Below are 17,583 nucleotides of genomic sequence, written 5' to 3' on the forward strand. Positions count from 1 at the left end.
CTGGACAGGGCTGGCCGGGCCTGTTAGCCTCCCCCGGCTTAGAGATGACTGTCTGCCAGGCCCACTTAATGTCATTTATCCAGCAAGAAGCAAGCCAGTTTATATCTCAAACTTCAATCAAATGCAAATGCGGCGGGAAAAGAAAAACTGAAACACAACACACTTTCACATGACTCATGTGTAAGGTGTGTGTTATGCGCGTGTTGTTATGGAAATGCATGAGAGGTCAGAAACAATATCAATCATTTAGGCAAAAAAACACAATCAACTCTTAATTGCAAGGACGTTTAACCGTGGACTCCAGACTATACAAAGCTGCGACTCTGGGTGGGTTTACATTCCTACGGCCGCGCGATGCCGGTGAACCGGAGCCGCGGTGGGATTCGGACATCGGCCATGTGGCTGATGAGCCCCCTCTGACAGAAAGCCCCGACTCAACCCCGTAACCTTGGTTACGGAACGGAGCAGCTCAGAATGGAACATTGGAGCCCTTCATTATTTATGTCACATAATGACACGAAGACAGGGAAGAGGAGAGGAGAGGAGAGGAGAGGAGAGGAGAGGAGAGGACCAGGGAAGGAGATAAGGAGAAAGAGTGTCACAAAATAACTAAAATATGGAAACGAGAAAGACGGAGTGAGAAAGTACAGCAGAAGCAGGCAGAGCTTTCACTTAATAGGAGTACCCATGGGGGTCTATTAGTAGGTGCGCTCCTTTTTCCCTCTACACTAATCTTGACCAAAAATAGCCAATGAGAGCTTGTAGATCTGCTATTTTCGCTGAATGTCTGCCCCCAGAATAGGGACGCTAGGCACCCTGTGGTTAAGACAGGGTGACTAATAGCTAGGCAGTGAGACCGGCCATACAAGGTTGTTTGGTTCACATCCCCCTAACTAACCCCAAGTCAAATTAAAACAACTTCCTGAACACAACACACACAATGATGACAAGAAGTTGTTGTTGCGACGGCAGAAAACAGACAAACAGAAAACAGAAAAAAAGTAGTGCATGGCAAATGTGTTAATCAAACTCAGAGTGTGAAAACTGTCTGGTTCCCATCTTCCACTTTCAGTCTCCTCCAACTCTGCGAGATGCTTGTGGCTCTTGGAGAGCTCCATGATCCCGCCGGGGGGCTCCATAAGAGTCATCCCAGGACAGACTGTCCTCCCCTGGGGTGAGGCAGGGCTCTATATATGGGTCCCTGCACTGGAGGGGTGGGGCTCCTCTCTAAATACTGGTTCGGGGCGCAGATGGGCTCAACAGCAACATTAACCCCTGTGTGTGCCCCTAGAGGTGTGTGACATGTCTAAAGGTGTGTGTGTGTGTGTGTGTGTGTGTGTGTGTGTGTGTGTGTGTGTGTGTGTGTGTGTGTGTGTGTGTGTGTGTGTGTGTGTGTGTGTGTGTGTGTGTGTGTGTGTGTGTGTTGGGGCGGGGGTGAAGGGGGGGGTGGGGCTGTGCACTGTACGTGTGTGTGTGTGTGTGTGTGTGTGTGTGTGTGTGTGTGTGTGTGTGTGTGTGTGTGTGTGTGTGTGCGTGCGTGCGTGCATGCGTGTAAGTACTCACTGGATTTGGCTATGCAGTATCTAATAGTTTTGACACAGTGATTGCTTTGTATGTGTGAACAGAAAAATGGTCAAATGTGTGTGTGTTTACATGCATTGCCTTGAGTGTGTGTGCATCATGGACATGGTCTTTTGTCTGTATCCGTGTATGTGAATGCGTACTGTGTGTTTATCTATAACCGAGTGTGTTTTACATAAATGCAGTGTATCAGATGCTATCAGACACTAGGCCATGTCCTAATTAAGTTGGTGTTGGAGATAAACTGTTTATAAGCCGCTTCACTCCCTGTGCATAAACGCTACCCATGCATAATGTATACGGGTAAATATTATTCATCTTCTGGATATTACCATGCAAATAGAACATGCAGAATGCGAGGAACAACAATACGTGTACCCCCAGGCCCAGGCTCATACTGACACACCTATCAGTACCGTCACCTTCTGGACGCTAACTATTAGCATACGTGCATAATTCAGTCTCTGTATGATAAAGGACACACAACATTAACATACACATGGAATTCATGACAGTATAGAGTAACATCAGAATATTCAGGTGCTCGTTGATGCATTCATTATGGTCCTTAGACACCAAGGGTGTTTTTTCTGTGCCACTAATTTGCCGGAAAATGTATTTTGTTTGCACTGTTGTTTGAGTCATGAGTACATTCACAGGGAACACAAATATGAATGGCCATTCACACCAAGCACTATCACAATAACTATAAATATCCCATTAAAACCGGGAAAGCGTCCGTGTCATTTTAGATTTTAGCGTTTGCTATACAAAAATAGCAGATATACAAGCTCACAGTCGCGTCATCCAATCCATCAGTTGGACATGAGGAGTGCAGTCTGTCTCACTGTCTGACCCTGGGAAAGTTTTGTTATCAACGGAGATGAGGAGACGATTATGAATAACGGTATAGGCTAAGCTGGCATTACCGCAGGTAGGCTCACCACCTTATAATTAATAATCAGTCAGATTAACACCACTGAGGTTGTGGGTTCGAATCCACCGTGGTGCAACCGGCTTTTTCGGGTGTCTATGCGAAAACAATTGGCCCGTGTTTGGGGGAGGGAAGCTGTGCAGGGAGGGTGATATTGGTCATTGCATGTACTCCTACGGACTGGGGAGGCACCTGTCAGCAGGGAGTGTTGAGTGGGAGGAGAAGGACGAAGTCTCTACTACGTCCTCCCGGTGGGGCTCCTCACTGGCAGGTGAGTCAGTAGGATACAACAGCAGTGACAACACATAAATGTGTGTGGGGAGGAGTCAATTGCCATAACAACTAAATTGGGGAGAAAACGGGGGTAAAAAAATATTGGTTACTCTAAATTAAAAAAATAAAATTAAACAATCTGTCACATTATCCATAATTATATGTGGTCTTTCAGCACCACAGAAGCGGAGATCTCTTTCTCCCCCGCTCGCCCTCTGTGTGGGCTCTGACACAGCTGGACTGCGTAGTGTGTGTTTGATGCATTGTTTATAGTGTGGACGCTAACTTAATTATCATTATAGTTATCGTGCTCAGTGTGATTGGTGCGTTATGCGAAAATAAAAGAGACGTAATTTCTATTCGGACGGAACAAGGTACATTTTCATGAGCTCCCGCGCTGTTCATAAAGGCATCAGCCTGTATGTACTGTATGAGGCATCAACTATATGAGTAGTTTTGTAAATACTCACCGGAGAGTATTTCACATCATATCATTTATCCTCGTCTCTAAAGACCTTTACACTGGTAAATCCTCGGTGTTAATTTAACTCTGAGAGTGCACAAATGTTCCATTTGTCTCAGAGTTAAATTAACATTGAGGATTTTACTGTGTACCCGTAATGAACAAAATGTGCCGTATCACCTGCGCATCCACGGGAATCACCATTTTGTCTTCAAGCATGGCTGCCTATGTGGGTCAAAGACTCACCGTGTCCATTCATGCAGTAAAAGGGACAGTGATCATGCTCATTGATCACTCCCACAGGACGGTCATATTGACCCACAGGCTAACCCTGGATATCACCACTACACTGCCATGGCCACACACACGCACACGTACACACACACACACACACACACACACACACACACACACACACACACACACACACACACACACACACACACACACACACACACACACACACACACACACACACACACACACACACACACACACACACACACACACACACACACCCACGCCTACATGCCTACATGCCTACATGCCTACATACCTAACAACTTCTTTTGCACAGTGAAATTGTCTGTTAATGTTTAAAAAATTACAGAATTTTGGGTCAATTTTCATGCTCTCAGAGATAAATTAGCTCGGAAATGGGAAAGTAATTCATGCGGAAGAAGTGTGTGTCGGTCTTTGAGAGTCTTTGAGAGTTTTGTGATCAAACTTTTATCACACTGACTGTCGCATAGTCTATTTTTCCAGTTGTGTGTCTAGACGCCTGTGTGTGTGTGTGTGTGTGTGTGTGTGTGTGTGTGTGTGTGTGTGTGTGTGTGTGTGTGTGTGTGTGTGTGTGTGTGTGTGTGTGTGTGTGTGTGTGTGTGTGTGTGTGTGTGTGTGTGTTCGTTCGTTCGTTCTGGGACCTCTGAACCCAAAAAGTATGGCCTTAAATCATCTGCAGCTGCTACCTGCCAATTGCATCTGTCAGCGCACCTGCTTGTCACGCCTCCACAAACACACCTATGACCTACACACACGCACACACACACACACACACACACACACACACACACACACACACACACACACACACGCGTACACCAATGTTTCCCCTATGCATTCAGCAGTGGCGCCCCGCCAATTATGACCAACGCTGCTGAACGTTTATGTCAATTATTATATATTTTGTTAGTGATGGAAGGAGGCTCTATCTTATGTCTTTATAAACTGAAGTTATTTTATGTTGCGCTACCAGTATGGACACTTCATATCCACTTCACACACTTAGAAAAGCACAACAGAGCGCACGAGAGGAGGGGAGACGGTTTGGTCCAGACCCATGGAAAGTTGAAAGTCTGATTTTGCTGCGACGCCTTCACGTTACTTCAGCAGCATTTTTCTTGTTCTTGTTGTTATGTCTACGCACCCAGAATTCAGAAACAAATCAAACCAAGTTGGTTTTGGCAATAAATGTATATTAAGTGAATATTCGCAGTTTACAGCGGAAGATTATGGGAGTGGTGTAGGTAGGCTACTCGTACTCTCTATCTCAATAGCTCAGGCTCTGTCTATTTGCGGTACAGAACGGCATACCACTTCATATCCAGGTCAATTAACTTTGCGCTTACCTGATCATCTCAGCACAATAAATCAAGTTACAACCAGCACCGGGTAGAAGATGTCAACACTGAAGCAAACCAACACTGATCAGGATTATCATGATTCATTAGCTGAAGACAAAAAAAGAGTCCTCCATCTTTTTCTGCGCTATAGACAGCATCACCTCCCAAAAAGAACAGCTTTGATCGTGTCGCAATGCAACTTGTTGAGACCTTGTAGATTTGTCCTTCTTTATTCTAAGCAAGCAATACCGTTGCACGAAGGAGTATAAATTAAGCTAAATGCTACATCAAACATAATCATTTGTGGTAAAAGTATCTGTCCACCACCACGGAGTCTAGGGTTTCGAATCCGCCGTAGGGCATCCGGCTTTGTCGAGCGTCTATATGAACAGTTGGCCCGTGTTCAGGGGAGGGAAGCCGAGCGGTGAGGGTGATATTTGTCTTGTATATGGGCTGGATTGGCAGGAGGAGTAGGGCGGGGGCACTACGCCCTCTCGGTAGGGTCTCCTCATTGGCAGGTGAGCCAGTAGGATACAGTGACAACACAATGACAACACATAGAAATGTGTGTGGGGAGGAATCAATTGGCATAACGACTAAATTGGGGAGAATTTGTTTTAAATCATCATTTGATTGGAATGTGCAAGGAAACATCTGTGAAATAAACATTTGGAAGATCCATCTTACTAATGATCTTGCATGGTGCAAAGACAGAAGCCTTGGTATTGCGTTCGGTGTTTTGCCTGGAGACGGGACCACAGGACCACCGTGGCTCTTCAATCACCTGCCTGTTTTTTTAATGTGAGGGCAAAAAAAAAAAAACTTCTACATATGTTAATATTTTTATAGATAAATATTCCCCACCACTGCCACAACTTCTATCCTAGAGAGGAAACACTGAGCTCACGATCGCTCGCGAACTTGTGGCTGTATTTTCCCGGCAGCCTTTGGCCGTGCGTGCGTTTCACACAGGCCTTCAAAAACACCCGTATTCATATTCGTCACGAAAGCAAAGGAAAACAGATGATCATGTTTACACTGCGCTGATTGAACGGCCTCTGGCCAGCCCTCCTCCTCCTCCCCACAACAACACTGAGTTTGACAGAGCTCTGGTGTTTCCATCACACAGGCCCCAGATTGGAATAGCAGCATTTTGAATACATATATACAGTCGACAACAGAGATTAAATAAAAGGGCCGGAGCCTTTGCATTTTGTCCCAAGTTATTCTCCCGCCGACACGAGCGGCTGCACCGGAGATCAATATTTCCATTCGCGTGATGGCGAGGGGTGAGCGTGGGTGTTTTGAATTACTTGAATGATGGAAACGCGCAGGAGAGGGGGAGGAATGTGTGTGTGTGCACGTGAATGAGTTTGAGCTTGTGCGTGCGCGTGTGTGTGTGTGTGTGTGTGTGTTTGTGTGTTCGTGTTGGAGAAAGGCGGTGAGCGAGAGCGAGACAGACAGACTGAGTGGGAGAGACCCTTTGCATTGACATGTGGTTTCTGGCCTTAACCACTTAAACCCTATTTCATACGTTGGCTATTCAAAAATAGCTGATCTAGAGGCTCACAACGCGTTGTGTCACGGCACGTGATGAGCTTGTAGATTTTTTTTATTTCTTTATGTTGTAATGACAAAATAGGGACACCAAGGTTAATGTGGTTACATTCAGTCAAGTGATTGGCTGAATGCTATTTCCACATGTTTCTCCCCCACACACCTCATGGGTTTCCTGATGATGTGTAGAATACACTTCCACACTCAGCCTGTGTTTTCTAGAACAGTGATTCTCAACCAGTTGAGTTCTGTGAGGGTATTGCAAGTGGGCTCCCATATAATTGGTAAAGTGCACGCGGCCCACCCATCTGACCACTTAACGCGGCCGCCGATAGTGGTCAGATGGGTGGGCCGCGAATGCTTTACGAGATTTTCAAGTGGGCCTGTAAGGTTGAGAACCACTGCTCTAAGGCCAGTGAGTGCTCAACAACATGGCGAAATTAAACCACTACATTCATTAAGAAGGCAGTCTAGAGCAGTGGTTCTCAACCGGTGGTCGCGGGACAACCAGTGGTCCTTGAGGGGGTTCCAGGTGGTCCCCAGCTAAATGATGGAGAGTTGGCAACCAAATAGACCCTTATAGATCTTTAACTCTTGAGAGCGTAAAAATGAAAAGCGTAAAATGAAACTAAATGGATCCGTAAGCGTTTCAGTTTACGCTCTCAAGAGTTAAATTATTGTTAAAGGTCGGACGGAGTGCCACACACATACAGGAGATTAAAGTAGGAACTTCAAGTACTGTACATACATACATACTGTACAGGCAGACAGAGAGACATGCATACAGAGAGACAGCCTCATTTGAGCATTTTACATATTATAATGGTTGAGAAGAACTATGTTTTCATGTATAATATTCATATATTATATTACTGTAGAGCAGTGTAACCACTGTTTCACAAATACAAAGCTGGACATGCCTTACAGCTTACATGGGGCTTATCATACTACCACTGTCTGTACCTGTGTGTGTGTGTGTGTGTGTGTGTGTGTGTGTGTGTGTGTGTGTGTGTGTGTGTGTGTGTGTGTGTGTGTGTGTGTGTGTGTGTGTGTGTGTATACCTAGAAGGCTATGCAAATGCAGCAGTCCTCGTCCCTGGCGATGCGGAGGAGACAGGAATGTCATCTGGAGGAAGATCAGAGGGGTGGCATAGGGGAACAGATGTGGTACTGTAGGTGGGAGACGATTTCCATACAGCCCCCCGGGAACCCTGGTCCCAAACACACACACACACACACACACACACACACACACACACACACACACTTGGATGGACACACAATCATGTGCTGCTCATGCACTCATATACACAGATATACACAAACACGTGCACACATACTCATGCTGCATGCATGACCACACGCACGCACGAGCACACACAAACACTCACACAGTGTCGAATACCTTGTAATTGATGACTTTGTTTTGCTGGTCTTTCCCTTCTCGTCTGGTATACTCTGCTGGAATGGCCGAACATCATTAAGTGGAGGGTGAGAGAGAAAGAGAGAGAGAGAGGATGAGGGAAAAAGACAGAGAAAGTGAAAGGAAAGGCATCGAGGGACATAGAGAGAGAGAGACAAACAACAAGGGAGAGAGAGGGAGAGAGAGTCAACATTTTGGCTGGCCCTCGGCTTCTTTTGAACGGTCTGGAGAGAGTTACAGCCACAATAGCAAGGAGCCACGCAACTATTTGCTCTCTGCTGCGAAACGTCCAGATGAAAAATGAAGGCCAGCTTTTATCCATGTTCTCTGTGGTCACAGCCCTGTTTGGAGTTTAGAGATGTTTCATCAAAAAGGAATTCCACTTCTACTTTATCAGTCTCATTTCAAGGGGGCAGGAAGCCTCCGGCAGAAGCAACTGGTCTGCCGCGGTTTGAACCGCCGGGATCTGTCATTAACCCATTAAGACCTGAGGCCGATTCAGTTTTCTGAAAAACATATGTTTCTGTCAGTGGTTCTCAAACTTTTTCATGTCAAGGACCCACCAAAATGATATGCACGTTAATATCCCCATCTCAATATATGTTGTTCCAGAAACAAAGATTTGAGTTAAAAATGTTCGCTTTTAAAGAATACTTTGCTACATAGCAGATCTACAAGCCCAGAGAGGCACAAAGTGATGCGCTATGAGCTTGTATATCTGCTTTATACTCAAAGTATATATATTTTTTAGCTCAAATCTAAAATGACACAGATGCTTTCCCAGTTTTAATAGGTTAAACATAGACCAGTATCATGCTGGGCCATGGCTAGTGGTATATACTCAAGTAAATAGTCCAGTATTCAAAAGTACAAAATACGCAGTACATTTTTCAGAAAGTGTCAGCAATCGTCAGAAATTTTCATTTAAAAAAAAAAAAAAATAGGGTTTAAGTGGTTCATATTTTGTACTTTTGTAAGTTTGGGTCCCAAGAGTCGCTTCCTAGAAATGTAGTGGAGTAAAAACTCCAAAAACTCCAAACAATATTTCTATTTAAAATGTAGCAGAGAATGTCATCAGCTTGCAAAAAACAAAAAATACAATAAAAAGTGCTTAATACTCCAAAAACACTTAAGTACAGTAATACATTTAATGTACTTAGTTACTGTCTGATTGTGTAAGGCACAAAGTTCAGACCATGGCTAATGTAAAGGACAGTTCCATGGATTCCAGCACTCTTCTGACCACCTGGATGAAACCTAACACGACAACATAAAAACGCTGCATAAAGATTAACAGCAGTTGCCTCCATCATCTAGAGTCGATATCATCCAGAACCTGCAATTCTATGCCTGTTCACAGCCAACCTAGCGACCGCAACGTACCATCAAAATTGACATTTTTCATAATAGTATCTGAAGTATGGAGGATTCCACTGGAGGATGTGAAGCAACGTCCAGGAAGACGCACGCAGCGGGATGAAAAACGCATCGAATGGAGTGAATCCCTTGTGTTTAAGCTCTGCCAGTCTTCTCATTATAAGCGTCCAAACAGTGGCAGTCAGTCAATGGAAGCTCTGCCGTAGTCTAATAATCAATACACTTAGTCTCACACACACACACACACACACACACACACACACACACACACACACACACACACACACACACACACACACACACACACACACAGTTATCTGTGTATGCATGAGAAAGGAAAGAAATTAACACTGTAAATCAGTTGTTTACGTTTTTGTGTTGGGTTAGGCAGGTCCGCTGAGCAAGCCAGTTACCATCGTGAAGACAAATGAAAGCTAATGAAAAAAATAGTCTCACACTATGGTGACAGATGATACCGTATCTGTTAGGTCGATGTGACTGCTGTTGATATTGACTTTTTTTTAGGGTTCATTGATTGCTGACTACCGTTTTGATGATGATAATGAAATGAGTCAGGAATGATGGTGTTAGCACAGATAATGCACTGTTTCTCAATGATGGGTCTGGCTGCCCCAAGGGTCCTTATGGGGGGTTTAAATTAAAAAGGTTGAGAATCACTGCGGTAATATACCAAGTTGTCATCATCGTTCTTCCATTCACTCATTTTGTTTACATCTCCTGCCTTCTTTTCTTTCAGCAATTAGTCTATCCATCCATCTGCCTTTCCAATACCGATACATCTCTACTCCCAATTATAGATACAGTACTGTATGTCCATCTAGCAAGGAAAGATTCTTCTTTGAGCGCTTCTCCCACGGCATCCCCACAGGTCCTATATGTCTGCCAGAATGTTGTGGTACTGTAGATGCATGGCCACGTTGTTGTGGTAGATGGTCACATTATCAATCAAAGGAATCCAAAAGTGCACTCTTGGACTAGTTTTTCCCAAACACTGGGTCGGGACCCATTTGTGGGTCACGGACACATTTTTATGGGTCGCAAGTAAATATCTAGTTTGAAAAGAAATATATATATATTTCCAACAATGTTTTTAAAATTATTTCAAAAGATGTAAAATCTACAATTTTCAGAGATAACAAGAATTTCAAACATTTTTCAAAAGAACTTCATATATGAAAAGAAAGATAAAAAATAGCAGATCTACAAGCTCACAGTCACAACGTGTCACATCGGCTATTTTCACTAGTTTGGGTCCCAGGGAGACATCAAATTCCCCTTTTGGGTCTCGAGCTAAAAGGTTTGGGAACCACTGGACTAGACAAAGGCCAATATTTCTGTCTAAAGAACTGACACACAGGGTTATATTTCTGTGTATACGACTGCAGGTGCCCATGTTGCTATATCAGTGGTGCTCAAACTTTTCATGTCAAGGACCCCCAAAATTATATATATATGGCCGCAGACCCCCATCTCAAAATATCTTGTTCCAGGGACCCCCAGAAGCAAAGATTTGAGTTAAAAATGTTCACCTAAAAGAAATAATATATATATTCAAATATTTGCTCAAATGTTCAAGATTTTTCTAAAATGGCAGATATACGTCACTTTGTGCCATGCTATGAGCTTGTATATCAGCACTTTTACAGCCAACATATAAAATAATGGTCAAAGTGGTTAAAATGATTGTGAATACTATATTAACTAGATTTTCCTTTAAACCATGTGCATTATCTGTTATTATATCTGCTACTATTTTAACTGCCTGCACAATGCACGTTAATATATCACGCACTTTACACTTCTCATATTGACATAATCTGTTTCTGTTTATTCCTCTCTTTCTTTCTTTCTTTCTTTCTTTCGGCATGTTTTACACCTGTAAATCTGTGATGTGACAACAAAGTTGAGTTGAATTGAATTCTTATACACATCCATTCATCCTTGCATGTGTCTAGAAAGTACCAAATAAAGAACAAGTTTATCATTTAGTTCCATCATCACTTGGTTGTTCTGATGTAGGCGCACCATCTCTCCTTGTTGCAATGTCATCTTTTCATCTCACCATATCTCTTGGCTAATCGCTGCTCTGATGAGAAGAAAGTCTGTTTTAGGGAGTTTGGGTAGTTGGTGTGTCTATTTATATCGGCTCCCACTCACATCCAGAGGGCCTGACGCATGGATTACCATATGCTAGCAATAATCGTCTGCCTTGGCTTCCGACGATCAAAATCCTTTAATATCGTTTCCATCAGAAAGGGCTAGCTGGTTGCAATTTCACTGACATAACGTAAGAGAAACTTCTGAAAGGAATGTCTCTGTGAAGTGATTTCTTATAAGATAAGAGGCCTTGTATGGCGCTAGCGTGCGAGGCTATGGTACATTTACCTCGGTGCAATCAAAATGACTTCAGCATTCAAATGTTCGAAGGCATGTCGGGGCCTTGTGACTCTCTCTGTGTGTGTGTGTGTGTGTGTGTGTGTGTGGTGCGGGGGGTGGAGTTGTTATATTCCTCAGAAAGCGTCCATTAATCTTCAGACCACTGCTTTTTTGCCTTTTCTGCTTACCTACTAACATGCCTAGACTTGCTTGCTAACAAACTTACGTCAATGTACTTATCCAACTATCCTTAAGCTAATGTAAGACTGAAAAGTTCCTCCGTCTAGCGGTAGGGGGAGCGAGAAAGCGAGAGGACAAGAGAGAAGAATAGAGAGGAGAGAAGAAGAAAGTTTGTTGTAGTTGTACTGAGTTTGCCGTTGCGGTACACGTTGAATGATGAACACAGTAAAAAGTTGATATTCTAAAGAGACGTTTTTTATATAGCACCAGTTTAACACTTGGGGTGCTATATAAAGAACGAGGCGTCTCTTTAGAATATCAACTTTTTACTGAGTTCATTCAACATGTACCGCCTCGTTCTTTATGTAGCACCCCCAGTGTTATACTAATGACCTCGTCGCCCCACCGTCTTCAGCTGACAAAGTCCAAGGGCCCATTAGCGGCCCCCAAAAGTCCCTCCAAACTGTGGCTCTCTGCCTTGACACAGCAGAAATTACCACCTGCCGCACTTGTCACGCGTCCCACTGTGCACTTCAGTGATTGAGCCATAACAACAGATGGATGAGGCCTGTTGACATTTGGCCATCAGTATTCTGCTCCCATTTTTGATTAACTCACAATAACTCTGGTTTACATGTGCCCGTAAATGTCAACAAATGTCGAGGAAATGTCAAGGACTGGGACAAGACGACGGACATGTACTTGCACAGGCTCCGAGGAGACCAAACCATGTGCACATACTGTACTGTAGCCTACGGTCGTTCAAGGGTTTGTGTTGTGTATATTACCATGAGCTGCTAACCACATGAACCCTACGTTGCAACGCAACACGTTGTGAGCTTGTAGATCGCCAATTTTTAGGAACGAGATTTGGTGGAGAGGGAGAAAAGGAGGTGACCACGTACCGAACAACAAAAAAAGTACACAGGGTTTAAGTTGTTAACCTCACTAACATTTCACCAACACTAACGCTGCATGCATAATGATCCATGACCTTTGAGTGCACCCCAAAAATAATAGTGATGATGTTCATTTCAATTCACATCATGGAAATGCAAATTACACGCAAGTCGGATGTACGTGCCCGCCCGCCTGCCCTGCAAATCAGCTGATGTCACGCTTGAACGGAGGGTATGAGATTCCAAGACACAAAGCTGTGACAGAGAGTAAATTTCTATTTTGTCGCATGACCTTTTTCCTGTTGCTCCACCAAAATTGCATAATTTTCAACAGAGTCACTCCAAAGGAAATGTCAAAAGGGTCGCGTGACAAAGTATAATGATCCCTAGGAGGGAAGGGAAGGGTGTTAACCACTTAACCCCTGAATACTTAATTGACTGCGGTCCTTTCGGGATCTACTGTATCCTTGGCTCCTTACTTTTTCCCCTCTACACCAAATCTCCTCGCCTAAAATAGCCTTTTCATGTTTCGACATGTTGTGAGCTTGTACATCGGCTATTTTCGCCAAATGTTTGCCTATTGGCATAACTAGAGATGAGGAAGGGGATGTAAAGGGTCAGTATGGATCTAATGAGCATCCCTCTGTCCTTTCATCTAACTAGGCTAACATGATGAACTAGTCCCCCTGTTCCCCCTCAGCCTCCATCGCTCTAGTTATCTCCCTACCCACCACACAAACCAGGCCTGGCAACACATGATGAATCTACAGGCCTGAAAGAGAGGGAAGAGAGGAGAAGAGATGGAGAAAGCACACAGTAAAATCCTTGGACCCTAGCGCCTGATTTATACTTGGTTGCACAGAGAAAATAGCAGATCTACAAGCTCACAACGCGTCCCAGCACAACGCATTAATACTCTGACATCCAGATTGGTATAAAAATTCGGCCCCATGGGGAGCTTTGTTGTGGCCCCTGTAACACATTCCATATTCATATTCTTTTCCTGTGTTTAACTCGTGTAAGCCAGAATTGTGGAGCAATCATGAAGCACAGTTGAATCTTTGTAATGGGGCTAGGTGGCACCCTGCAGCGGCACTTGAATATGTATGCAATACTGTATGTATAATTGTCTCCGCCAGGCCGAAGGCGTGGCTGAGACTATGTTTCGCACCCTGTCCGTCCGTCCGTTTGGTGTCCATCCGTCTGTCTCTCAGCAGCTAATCTCCAGCACGGATTGCAGCGAAACTGTGCACACACACTCCCTGGATGCCAGAGCAGAACCTCTGCCCCTATTTGTCAGATCGGCCTGTTGTAGCGCCACCAGGAGGCCGATTTTTTCAAAAAATAAATGTTGATATTATTCCTACAGATTTTGTCCAAACATCACGCAAATTGGTACACAGTATCTCTAAAGTCATGTGATAAAGATGGATCTGTTAGATTTTTCATATTCCATCCTGATTGGCTAACATTGGCTTCCAAAGTTTGCAGGATTGGTCTGTTTTGAACAAAATGCCTCAAGTCATGAACACAGCAATTTCCGAAGCCGACTTTTGTAAAACACATTTTTTATATTACTGTTTCAGATTTTGTCCAAACATCACCAAATTGGTACACATGATGTCTATAGTCATGTGATCTGTCCGATTCTTCATATTCTATCCTGATTGGCTAAGATTTGCACGAGTGGATGATTTTGAACAAAATCACTCAAACGCAGCATGCGATTGCTATGAAACTTTGCACGCACATTCCCACTAGGCCGAGGAAGAAATGCCACCTTTTTCACATTGGCCTGTTATAGCGCCACCAGTAGGCCGATTTTTGCAAAACAACGTTTTTGAACAAAATGCCTCAAATCATTAATTTGAGGCATTTTTTCCGATTGCCTGTGAAAGGCAGAGGAAGAAATAGCACCCTTTTCACATATTATATTATATCGCCTATTATAGCGCCACCAGGAGGCCACTATAACCTACCTGACCTGGCGGAGACCTGTGCTTGAGGAGCGCTTTTCCTAGTTGAATTGGTTATGAAGGCCAAAATGATATAGATGAAAAATATATAGGAATTAATGGGAACCATTAAGGAATCGGACTGTTAAGAGGGAATCGTAAAAGGGAAAAAAAGGATCCCAACCCTACTGATATCATAGATTGACTGCTTAAAGTCAGAGATCCACAGCCATGTTATTAGACTCCATCTTGTGTTTTTTAATATCAGCAATATCAGAAATGACCAGATCAATTCCCTAAGTAGGCACTTACTGTACCCTAGAGTAAACATGCTAATTGATTGTACGTATATAAACATTGGTCTGTAGTCTTGGGTTTCAATATCAATATTGACATTGATTAAATGTGGTTGGAGCTTCAAAGGAAATGGCCGAATGATTTCAGATGGGACAAATAAATGCTACTACAAAACCACTGCACTGGCCCCTTTTCAAATCATGTTCAACAACTTGCCCTGGGGACTCCATCCAACCCAATACTGTTCCTACGCTGATACAACATGACCTCCTGGATATACTGCAGGGCAGGGGTCTTCAACAGGGGGTCCGGGACCCCTAGGAGGTCCTCAGAAATGTTGCAGGGGGCAAATCTTTGTGTGATAGGAACTTATTTGTATATTTTAACCCCCTGAACCCTCGCATCCCTATTCTGGGGGGAGCATTAGCCAAAAATAGCAGATCTACAAGCTCACAACGCGTCGCAGACGCATTGTGAGCAGTTTGAGTGGTTAAATGTCTGAAAAGCAACATTTAACATGAATCCAATTTGTAGTGGGGGTCCCTGCTTCATCTCTCTCTCAGCTAAGGGGTCCTTGGCCTGAAAAACATTGAAGACCCCTGCTGTACGGGCCTTGGCCGTACGTGAAATACCTTCCACCAAAGCAGAAATACCAGGTAAGCATGGGGGGAAAAAAACATGATTGCCGAAGAAATCTCTGGACTCCATTTTAATGACTCTGAAATAGGGGTGGATGGAAGGGGGTGTGGGGGGAGGGGGGGTTATCCCTCCCTCGTGAGCTAATAGATGTCTCTCTCTCTCTCCACACGCCATTTAATGATATTGCTTCTGTAACTGTAGTTTATGCCCACTGAGCAGCTTTATGGTGCAGCGTAACAGCTGGCAAAAGGCAATACAAGCGCAGAAGGCAGTGATGACAGTGTTCACACAAGGCAGCCCAACAGCGGGTTATAAAGCAATGAGGTATAGAGAAGCCTTCCACGTACCAAAGAAAGGGGTTTGACGCTACAACAGCGATGAACTATTCGGGGAGGCACAGAGGCACACATACGGCCAAGGGATTCACTACCCATGTACAAATAACCATATTAACCACTTCACTGTACAATGAATAACAAAAATTTACAAGCTCACACGTGTCAAAAAGGTTATTTTTCTGCGTCGCTCTGATAGAAAGGTCAATAGGTTTTGACGGCCTCGGCCGTTGTAAATAATAGGTGCATTTTATGACACAAGTGTATGGCGCATTTGTGTGTGCCAATAGTGCAAAGACAAAACTAGAAGACGATAACCAAGGACCGCAGGTTCTGTGTCGATCTCGATATCATCTATATAGTATAACAAAAATAATTTCTGGAAACACTTGATTCTGATGACACAAGCTGACAGAAGCAGGCTTGAGGCCTGTGAAGCTTGCCCAAGCAAGGCGGTTGAGCTTGATTTATCGTACTACTGGGTATAAATTAGGCTTTAGCCAAGTGATGACCATGTGATGCCAAGTGATGCCACCCGGCCGGACATACCGAGAAGGTACAATCTATTTCAAAATTGCAGATAGCACTTCACAATGAAAGTAAATGACACTACAAGTTGCCTACAGATAGGGTCTCAATCAGGTATAATCTATTTTGAAATCGCACAGTACTTGACAATGAAAGTAAATGAGATGAGTGCATTTATACAGCGTCTTTATCCAAAGGCACTTTATTATGTGAATTCATGACGGCAGAGGAAACTATGCAAGGCCCCAACATGCTCGTCAGGAGCAGTTAGGGCTTTGGTGTCTTGCTCAAGGACAATTTGACACGCAGCCAGGAGGAGCCGGCGATCGAACCGAGAACCTTCTGACTCCAAGAAGGCCTCTCTGCTTCTTGAGCGCCTGCCGCCTGCCACTGTCCTCAACTGTCGTTGAGCCGACGATGCTGTGTCTAGAAATGTTGATATGAGATGTATTTCTGCTCCCGAATACTGTTAAAACTTTTAAACTAGCCGTTTGTAAATGTGAAATGAATCAATTATTGAGCAACAGCATGACCTAGTTCTCGCCTAAAATGTTACCAGAAACTATTTTCTGATAACACAGACTTCAGGGGCAGCAGGATGGTGAAAGTGGCTTGGCAGTAGTGTATATTTGCCTGTGCTCAGGGTCTGCAGCCTCCAAATTCTCACAGTAAACGTTGATCTATAGGGCAGAGGAATGAAAAATACATACCTTATCTGTCCCCCCATGCTTGTGGATGGGCTGCGCTCCGTGAGGTGAGTCACTAGAGCTAAGCCACCATTAGGGCGGCTATCAGGAACTGTCTGGTTCAATACCAGTCCAAGATTAAAGGTGAAGCAAACATGCACTTTGCTTTCTCTCGCCATTTCGTTCTCTCTTACATTCTCTCTCACAACACACACCAGCCCCGATTCATGCTTTGTTGTACAACTGTGTCGCATGCCAAAAATAGCTGATCTACAAGCTCTTTGTGAGCTTGTAGATATGTTATTTTTGGCGCACACACACCATCCTAAGACAGAGCATAAATTAGACAATACTGTGAACAAATCTGAGCTCTCTTAAGAGGATAATTGGAGATGTATCAGTGATCAGTGATTCACAACCTTTTTTATTTAAAGGAAG

This window comes from Gymnoscopelus microlampas (assembly GCF_963454915.1).
Source record: "Gymnoscopelus microlampas genome assembly, chromosome: 14".
Lineage (NCBI taxonomy): Eukaryota > Metazoa > Chordata > Actinopteri > Myctophiformes > Myctophidae > Gymnoscopelus > Gymnoscopelus microlampas.